Consider the following 8969-nt stretch of genomic DNA (forward strand, 5'->3'; position numbering starts at 1 on the left):
ATACTTACGCCCAAGCATTGAACTTAGGGTAGAGATTTTTGAAGAAGTGTAATGCTATTGCTTATTGCCTTCTGAACTCTTGCCTCTTAGGACTGTCCCTCACTAGGGAAGCTGTTATTTTGACTTGTATCCAGAGGAATTTGAGCCAACTCAGTATACATCTTCAGGCAGCCACATGGATTTTTCATATACTTGTGCCATCATGCCAGCTGCAGCCCTGTGCTGTTCCAGGGTCATATCTGGAACATGGATATTCTGTGTATGGCTTGTGGTAGATTGTGGGATGCTGTAAGTTCTCTTTATTGACCTAGAAAAGAAGTGATTGTAATACATGAGGTGCTTTTAACTCATTAACAGTGTAGTACATTCATTCAGGGATGCAACCTTATATGCTGCTGGATAAGAGATTTTCTTGGATTCAGACACGAGCATGTTTTGGTGTGTCTCACTGAGACCTGTGAGAGATGATTCAGAAGTCACAAGAGCACAGAGTAGCACATCAGCTCATCAGCCCACTGATTTTATTTTTTGATGACTGTATAACAGTTGGATGTGTGTTTTTAAGGAGTCTCACAGTATGTGCCCTCCATTACCCAGTGTGCCATGTTTTTCACTTGGATAATAAAGATGGGAGGACATTTTTTTAATTCCTATACCATGGTACTTAGTGCAAGAGAGATTTTTAGGTTCCTCTTGGCAGAGCAGGATGGGACAAAGGGAATATGTCCTGATGACTCGTGAAGGGACAAACTGGTGTATCCTCCACAATCTGACCTGTCTGACTAGGCTTTCTGTTTTTTGGAAAATTTTACAGGGGATGAATACAAATCTGGAAAAAACACCAATGAAATTAAAACCACCAGTGATTAAAAATGAGACTGCCAGCTTCCTGTCCCACTTACGCAGAGCACTCTAGGCTTACCATGAAGATGGAGCAGGACCAGCATGTGCACCCAAGGACTTCATCAAGATAAATTTCCCCAAGGTAAATGGGGAACCATAGAATAGGGTAGCCCATTAATCAGAAGGAACTCTGTGGAAATACCCCAGAGGGTAGCCCCAGTCATGCTTGAAATGTCCAAGAGAGTGCTCTGATGTCCCACCCTACAGTACTGAAGTTTTGCCTGCTCCTGGCACAGCCAACTGCGTGGTCGTTGATGCAGCTGTGTTAAATGGTTTGAAAAAAACCTGAAAAGAATATTTGTTCATGGCACTCCAGCTGTAATACAAATCTGAAAATATTGCCTCTGGGCATAAACAAGACTCTTTAAATGCTCCACTGACCAGCATCTTCACTGGCAGAACAGGGACTAGCTGTGTCCACATGATCTGCTAGCTGATGGTTTCTTAGATGTAGGATTAAAGCACAATGCACATTCTTGGGAATAGTGATAATGGGTGGGGAGGGATACAATTTAGTAGGCCTTGGAGATAAACACAGGGAAGTGGAGGCTGCCATTAGAGGATGCGCTGTACTTAAAGTCATCTGGATTTGCTATCACTGCAACAAAGAGAGGGTGGGTAGAGAAAGATTGCAGCGTAGTTTGGGCATCTACTTGACATTTGGGTTGCCCTTGCTCCTGAGCAGAAAGGTGTGAAGTAGTGAAGGGGGACAGGAAGAGTATGTCTAGAGAGCTGTCTTTAGCCGCATGACTATCGTGCCCATGTAAGTAGCTAGATTAGGGCTAATCTAATTACATTTTTATTGCTTGTCCATTGGCACTATTGTCTTCTTTTCATGGTTGACCCCATGAAGCAGTCTCTTCTAATCAATGAGCAGCTGCTCTCTGTGTCATGTGAGATTAGGCCAGTTCTCAAAGAAACAACAAGCAGCAGTGAAGTGTGTGTGTTTGAGAAAGAAGAACAAGCTTCTATGAAACCTAAGTACTTCACCGTTAAATATTATTTCTCCCTCAGTCCCTTAGGAGGCAGAATCTGGCAGAAAGCATTTGGCTATGGCTGGCAAGCTGGGTGAAGATGAAAGCCCTGGAAAAACACCCTTCATGACTGAATCCTGCAAGGGGCCCTGATCTCAATCCCTGGTCTGTGAGATCACCAGGCTAAAGTGCTGCTGCCATGCTTGTGAAGCTGGAGCCCTGTCATGTGAGTGTACCAGGCACAGTCAGTAGGAGAGAGTAGTTACAACCCTTTTTTTACCAAAGGAAAGCCAGCCGCTTTTCCTCAGTCCCTTGGAAGGTAAACCGAATTGCCGTGTCATCTTCTGAATTTGTTTATCCTTTTGTAGGGCTGAAGCAAAGAAAAGCGGAAGGCTGATAGACCAGGTGTTCCCCTTCAGCTTCTTTAATGCTTGAACATGTTTCAGCTGGTGAGTGCAAGGGGAAGTGGACAAATCATTCCTGTCACTTAAGACTAAGAATAAATTTTGGTACCTTTTTCCTTCTCAATGATTTTCTTCTCTCAGAGTTGAGGAGTAGTGGCTCGTGGGCAGATCTGCCTACAAAGCAGTTTAATTTGTTCACCAGAAAAGCTGGTGGGTGGGTGAGTGGGCCAAGCCAGCCGAATTGGTGGGAGCTGTTGAGGGTGAAGGTGGAGCTGACTGGGCCACACTCAGTGCTGTGTAAAGGTAGCTGGCCTCAGTAAAAGAGGCTCCTGAGGCTAGAGAAGTCAGCTATCATAGATACAGATGCCTATGCTCAGCGTTCGAACAAAAACTATTTTTAGTGAAGGTCTTCGTGGATGTCATCTTCGTTCCCTGGGACCTTCTGAACAGGAGCGTGGTAATTACTAGATGTGGTTGAATTTGCTTGCTTTGGCTTTTTTTTTTCATTTGGGCTGCAAAGCAGAGGATACTTACATAGCAAAGGCTTCATCGATTCCTGCCAATTGCTGACTCCGAGCTTGCCTGAATTTGTATAATATGTGCTGATACTATAAATAAAAGCAGTTCTGTCTCTTGCACTGAAAACTCTTTGTCAGCCATGCAATACTGAGATTTTGTTAGGTATTAATTAAGTTACGGGTATGTATAGGATGCCATGTGTTGCCAGGAGGGATGGCAGATTCTTTCCATGTGACCCAATTTGCAGTAGGTTTGGGTATGATGAACAAGGTGTCTTAACAGAAGGGTTGTTTACTGAGTCACCCTCCCAAAAAGAAGGTGAAACTGAGGATGTCCAGGTAGTTGTTTGGCTTGGGTTCTCAGTGACACATTTTTTCTGCATGTCTGTCTAACACGCTGGCCATGGTTTTGTTGTTCTTGTTTTTTCCCATCTTTTTGGTGTGTTTTCACTATTGCGTTCAAAGGCAAGGCAGTACCTGAATAAAAGAAGAAGTAGTACCAAATCTAAGGAACCAGGGCAAGAGGGAGGATGCCTGCTGCGCAAATATTTTGGGCAACAACCAGGCACCAGGCAAAAATTTCAATAAAGGCAGAATTCTGAGATGAAAAGGGGGGAGAAGAGATTCAGACTTTCTTGCTCAGTCCTACAGCCACTTAACATTGAAATCTCCCATCTCCTAAGGATTATTAGTATTATTACAGTGTCCTGTGATATGCTTCCTCCCGCTTGGATTCAAGGTAATGGTAGTTTTCTAAGTGTGTAACATAAAACCCTGAGATGTTCATCAAGGTCTGGTAACCGAAGAGCCAGAGAAGACTCATTTCTGAGGATGTGGCTGTCATGAAACACCACAGCAATTGTCTCTGAGCTTTGAAAACCAGTTCTTCAACAGTCAAACTCCTGGAAAGAGACCGCATTTTCTTTCCTCCTTCCCTGCATAAAATCTGCTGGAGAACTGGTGCCTGGTATTCAGTGTCACGCTCCTTTCTCCTCTTCATTGTGTTCTGCTCTTGCCAGACAGTGTTTTACTCAGGCTGATCATACTCACTCGCTCTTAGCAAGCCCTGAAGAAGAGGAAAACTGAGAGATAAGAAAAAGGTGGGGCGCTCACAGTATGTTACTTGCATGATGGATGGGCATGAGCTGGTGAAAACTGGGGGCTGCTGGTGTAAGCTAATACACACCTCTTGAAAATACCCAGTTTTTCTGTAGCTGTCTAAAATATTCATTGCGCTCGAAACTGTAATTGCAGGCACATTTTTTCGGAGCCAGGCACCTGACACCATAGAAACCGGACTCAATGGTGCTTCACTGCCCACATCTAAGGCTGATACTTACTATGCTGCATCTGCACTAACTTCTTCATGTGATGAGCCTCTTGGTTTAAACACTGCTTTGGCTGAGCTCATGATGAGGGAACAGTTGCCTGCACCTGTCAGAAGATGTTTTTTTGCCAGGCCTCATGACTTCATATTAGTTCTTATGGCAAGGGGGGTATCAAGCAACCTCCCAAAATCCCTTCCCACTCTTTTGGTTTGCAGGTCCCTGGCAGGAAGGAGGTGGCTTTGGTTCAGTTTGCTGCTTCCAGAGAAGATGCGTGGCCTGGGCTTTTCCACATCAACTGGCCTCTTTCAACATCAGACAAGCGGAATATTAACAAGGTTGGGGCAAGTAGAGCAAAAAGTCTGGTTCTTGAATACAGAACTAGAAATAAGGTGACAGAAGGGAAAGGGAAAGCAAGAGCTCAGATTACATCTTCTATTGTACTTGGGGGTTCCTTTTTGGGAACTGGGGAAGGATGCAGCTGAACTCTGTGGGGCTGAGACCTCCCACCTGCCTTCTCAGACAGCAACTTAAATCTAGTCCTATGCCTTTTATCTTCTTAAACCAGCACCTCCCCTACATTCCCTTTCTCCTGCTCTTGTTCCTAATCTGTATTTTAACACTTGCATTCAGATGTAAAAGTGAGGAATAGGGCCCATCCCACTTCCTGGGCTTTCTTGGCTTTTAGGTTTTGTATCCTGTTCTTTTCACTAGTGCTTTCCCACCAACTCAAATGCCCTCCCTGCTGGTCACTGCCTTTCCAGAAGTGATACAAAGGTAATATGTATGGAGTTTTCCAAAGTATTTTGATTTGTGGAACCCTAACATATTTCCAGTTAAATTGTGGATACCTCTATAGAAAAATTCCCTCCGAATCATAAAAAGTATAAACTGTGCAACAGTTCTGGTAATTTTGTTGGCTCTGGTATTCTCCCTTCTTATCCTATGACATAAAAGTACAAACTGGGTATTTAGGGTGCTGTCTCCAAGCCACCTTTTTCCTTCCCTTTCTCACCATCCCTCCCCACTTTTTCACACATCCCTGGTAGGGGTTTTGGTGCCACAGCAGGCAGCCAGGTGTTAACAAGTGTCACGCGAGTCCTGCCACCACTGGTTAACTGAATGTAGTGGTACAGGTCAAATCCACTGTACATCTGGTCTGTGCATACTTTTTGAAATGTGGTTACTTTTTTTTTTTTTATTTTTAATACTGACCAAAGGATGCTAAATGCTAGCCTTTTTCAGGCTAGAGTTTATAAAAGAGATAACTGAGATACCTGGAGCTCGCTAGTTTCCAGGAGGGAGGCTAATCCAGGATAATTCTTACTACTAGGAGAAAATTACTCACTTGTTATTTTTGAAGTACATAATGATAATAGATTTCCATTTACCCTCCTAGGTGGTCCAGGGTTTCCTGCTGCTGCCTAACCATCAGTTTTGTTTCAAAGAAGGAACAAAAGACTTGATCTATGATAGCTGTAGGTAGGGATCGATGCGTTACCCCGGCTGGTACGGCATGCACACCCCGGAGTGACAAGAAATTCAGCTCAGTTCAGCTGCAGGTGAATGCTGTAACTTTCCATGGAAGCTACTGGATTGATCTCTCTCTTTGGCTACATGTAATTGCTTTGCCTCCTGCAATTATATGGAGTAATTAGAAGTAGATTATATAAGAAATAGCAAAAGCCATCAGAGCATCTTCTGCATTTGGGGTCTGTTCCTTTAAGAGCTTTTATGATTTTTTTCACTTTTTAGCCCAGACTTTCTTGCTTTCTACCCAGCTGATCAGTATGGCATAGGAAGGGAAAATAAAAGTATACTTTCAGCACATTACTGAGTTCTGCTCATTTTTACAGCATGCTATCTAGTACAAGCCCTTATTGGAACTGCAGTGGAAAAGCAGGATGATTTAAGGACTCTTAAAATTCACATTTTCTTCCAGCCTGATATAGTGAGGGACTATTAATACACCAGGCAGACCTCTGAAATGGATGCAGCTCAGTAAATGACAAACACATTTTGGTTGGCTTAGAATATATTAAGGCAGTTGTCTTGTGTTCTCTCTTTAATTTTTTTTTTCTACATAAAGTGATACCTTTTTTGAAAGGTGAAAAGTGTCAAGGGTAGGGGACCGCTTCTCTAATAAAGTTTTATATAGTTCCCCCTAATCCATTGCTTGAGAAGTGCTATCGTGCTGCTGTGCTTAATGAAAGATCAGTCAAGTAAACTGTTCCTCGGATGCAACTTAATTACATGCAAGGGGTGGAAACTTTGTTATCAAGGGCTAATAAAATATCAGGTGCCTTTAATTAAGTCAGTAAGGTGGCAGTTTTAAACTGAAACCTGCTCGCTTAATAATAGAAAAGATAGATTTGAGCAAGATGCTTTATAAGCAGCGTGTCACTTCACCACTGCAAGGCAAGAGACACATTTTTTAAGCTGCATTAGCAAGAAACGTTAAGTTCATTGTCAGTGTTTATCCTCTAAGCCTCAGACTACAAGGCCTGTAGCTGGAGGAGATTTCTTATTGAAAAATTCTTTTAGTTTGAAACTCAGCATATAATGACTAGGGTGATTTTTCTTAATGCTTGCAAAGCCCGTTATCCAGATATGTAATTGAAATTGGGAGATGCCTCAGAATGACATGGCTGTGACTGATACTCCATTTTGAAATGTTAAATAAGTAAATATGCTTAAAGTTTTAGACCATTAATGTTGACCAATTTTATAATCTTTTGGATGTTTTCCTATAAATTTTTAAAAGACCTATTATGCTGAGGATAACTTGCCTTCCCCACCAGTCCTGCCACTTTTATTTTGTGGTACAGTTAAATGAATACAAGTATTCCGGTTGTAATCACAAATACCGCAAACTGGCAGATTGAGGCGCTTGTGCATATTTCCATGAACAGAATTGCAAAAAAAAAAAACCCCCCAAAAAAAGAAAAAATAATTAAAAAAAAATTTTTTTTAAAAAGTGCATGTCAACATCAACAGCATCCTGCAGGACTCCTGACCTCATGGGGGACGGTCTTTGCTCCCTGGGTGCTTTTGGGCGCCAGGTGGTGTTTTACAGGGTGGTGCTGTTTAAGCCGTGCCTGGGCAGGAGTTGCAGAACCAGTGGCCGGGGAGAGCAGTGGGCTGCCAGGAGGGGCTTCCTGATGGAGAACAGCCAGGCTGGTCCAAGGAAGCTGCTTCTGAGCTGCAAACAGGGGGACTCCCCTGGCATACACACTCTGATGGTTGTCTCGCCTATTTGATCAATACTACTTTCCACTTAAAACAGGAAATTAATTGTTGTACTCCAGAGAAGACCCAGGTTGATGCAGTAGTTGACAGGCCAGTACCTGCCTTGCATAGCAAGGGCAGAGCCCCTGTCATTGCTGGCTGGTGCTCTGCTGCTGGCTTGGCGTGGTGTGATGCTGCCTTTCCGGCTGTTTGCCTCTGTGAAAATCAATAGACAGTTCTGTCGGGAGCTCTGATGAACATCAGGAGCCTCGTGCTTATTTCTCTCAGTATCTTTCACAAATGACCGAAATATTAGAAGAGGATCCTTTGCTCTCCTGACTGCGGGCTTGTCCCACCGGACTGACTGACTGGGGATGTGAGGTGGAGGCATATTTGCCACAAATGGAAAGAACAAACCCAAATTTTTTTACAACTTCTGACTTTAAACTAAGGCTTTTTCTGCCGTTTATCAGATGTATTGAGAGATTTCGCATCATTTTTCCCCAGCTGGCGTCCCGGCTTTAGATTTCTTCTCTGTGACAAGAGCTGCTCAGTGGACCATTGCACTGGAGACAAAGGAGGTAACATAGCGTTTCTCGTACAGAAGGCTGTATGCCATGAAGAGTGTAGCCAAACAACCTTTAAAAAAGAAAGAAAGGAAAAAAAAAAAAAGTAGGCCCAAATCTATGCCCAAGAACGACGAGGATGAGCGCGGTAGAAAGCAGGATAACCTTGTGGATTGAGTAGACTAGGGTATAGGGATTTCTGACCCTCTGCTCCTGTTCTGGTCATTTCCATGCTCATTTGACCAGTCCATGGTCAGTTCCATGTCATTTAGGATCGATTTTATTAGAGTAGTTAGTGATTGCCTTATAGCTTTTGTCATGGAAGATCCTGATGGTGGCTCTTGGTTTGCGTGCTGGGTGTGAGATGTTTGGATCTGGCTGTAAGTGCTCCTCATGTCAGGAACTCAGGACCATCTTGTCTCAGTTTGAGCTCCTAAAATTAGGGGCCGTTTTGGAAATGCTGCCCCTTATCTCTGAGGATGATAAAACTTGCAATTCTGGACACAGTGGGATGCCGGGAGGACTAAGCCTTCTAAATACTGAACAATGGCAAGTCAGCGCTATGAGCAATTGTTGTGAGTCAATGCTGAATCCCTGCCAAAGATGACTTTTGCAAATAAAATTTAGCACTAATTTATCAATGGGTTAGTTCATAACATGATGTAAAGCACTCAGTACATAATGAATCCTTCTGGATTGAAAGAAAATGCTCTAACGACTTTATGATAACTAAATACTATGTTTAAGTGGACCAAATCAATGTAAGGGTATTGGAGGGTTTCTCCACTGACAGGTTGCTGCTTTCCTTACTACCCATGTCTGGCAGAGACGGTTTTGTTAATGGGTTTTTTTTTTTTCCATTATCTTTCCTTAACAAAACTGTCAGCCTGTGTTCTTTATCCCTGGCTGTGCAAGTGCTTCAGTCGATCCTGCGTCCAGCCAGGTGGTGCCCCGCTGTCCCTGCCATTCTGAGCACCTCTGCTCCCTGCTGCTCCCAGCCACCATCCGGTGGCACAAGAACAGAATCCGTGGCTCAAGAGCAACCCCCACC

Source organism: Numenius arquata, chromosome 9, assembly GCF_964106895.1.
Source record: "Numenius arquata chromosome 9, bNumArq3.hap1.1, whole genome shotgun sequence".
NCBI classification, from domain to species: Eukaryota; Metazoa; Chordata; class Aves; order Charadriiformes; family Scolopacidae; genus Numenius; species Numenius arquata.